The sequence below is a fragment of the Hyaena hyaena genome, unplaced genomic scaffold (assembly GCF_003009895.1).
Source record: "Hyaena hyaena isolate Hyena2069 unplaced genomic scaffold, ASM300989v1 scaffold_258, whole genome shotgun sequence".
Classification (NCBI taxonomy): domain Eukaryota; kingdom Metazoa; phylum Chordata; class Mammalia; order Carnivora; family Hyaenidae; genus Hyaena; species Hyaena hyaena.
In genome coordinates, this window is record NW_024080891.1 from 876,809 (window position 1) to 878,023 (window position 1,215).

Consider the following 1,215-nt stretch of genomic DNA (forward strand, 5'->3'; position numbering starts at 1 on the left):
GACCTAAACTCAAGACTCAGTGACCCCGTGTAGGATGAGCCGAGTCCGTTCTTGCGCCCGGAGCAGTGCGAGGGGGGCACAGGCTGAACCTGGGAGGTGACCCACTGGCCACGGGGCCCCACTTCCCATGGGGTCGCTCCCAAGGCCAGGGGGCCCTGTCCGCTTAGCCCGTGTGCGGAGAGAGACAGGAAAGTGACCCTGTCGCCTGTCTGCCCGACGCCGAATTACTAAGCAATTCGGAGCAGAAGGACTCATCGTTCCATCAAACGGCTGCTAACACGAAACCCTGGTGTCACACAGCTGAGCCCCGTTTATAACTAAAGGAACGCGGGGAACGGAGCTCCTCGTGCCCCGGGTCGGCGCTTCTGAGGGCGCTTGCACGCCAGCTGTGCTCAGATGCCGAAAGACCGGACGTTGGGGAGGGAAAACCAGGAAACACCCCTGTTATTTATATTTTTTTCCAGGTCAAATTCAAACGTCCCTCATTGCGGGCCACCTGAGAACGCTAGCGTCAGGGCAACCGCACGGTTTCCAGAGCGTTCGCGTTCAAAGCGTCTGACCAGCATCCGTGGAGATAAAAGATGGGCCCAAATTTCTGGGACACCGACGTGCCGGGTCATTTTCTCCCTGGGGAGCCGGTCAGCAACTCGGGGCCGCCTGGAATCAGGTCCGAGACCGGCCCCAGGCCGCCGCCGCCGCCGCACGCTGGAAGAATCGGAAACAGAATTCCGGTTTTCAGAGACAGGAAAGTAGGGATTTGTAGCCTTTTCTCCCGTGACACAGGTCACAGCCCAAGAAACAGCGCAGACTGCAAACAGGTGCACCTACCTTCTTCCGTCCTGCGACCTGCCCGTGGCCGTTATTTCCCGTCACGTGATCTCGGTGCCCTACTAGGAGAGTCATGGACAACAACGCAAAAATAACTAAGTGATAATTCAGTGACTGACACCCACTCCCCGTGTGCTGGAACGCCAGGGACAGCGGCCGGGGTTGTGCACTGTGCAACCCGCATGTCTCTCCACGGAAGGCCTCGCAGAGACCAGTTGCGTTTTCTGCGCCCCAGGCTTTGGTAAAGTGTTAAAGTGCAGGGGTACTTTGATGTTTCTCGAGTCCTGCGAAGTGTTTTATTTTAAGAAGTGGAGCAAGCCAGGGGCGCCCGGGTGGCTTAGTCGGTTAAGCGTCCGACTTTCGCTCAGGTCATGATCTCGCGGTGGG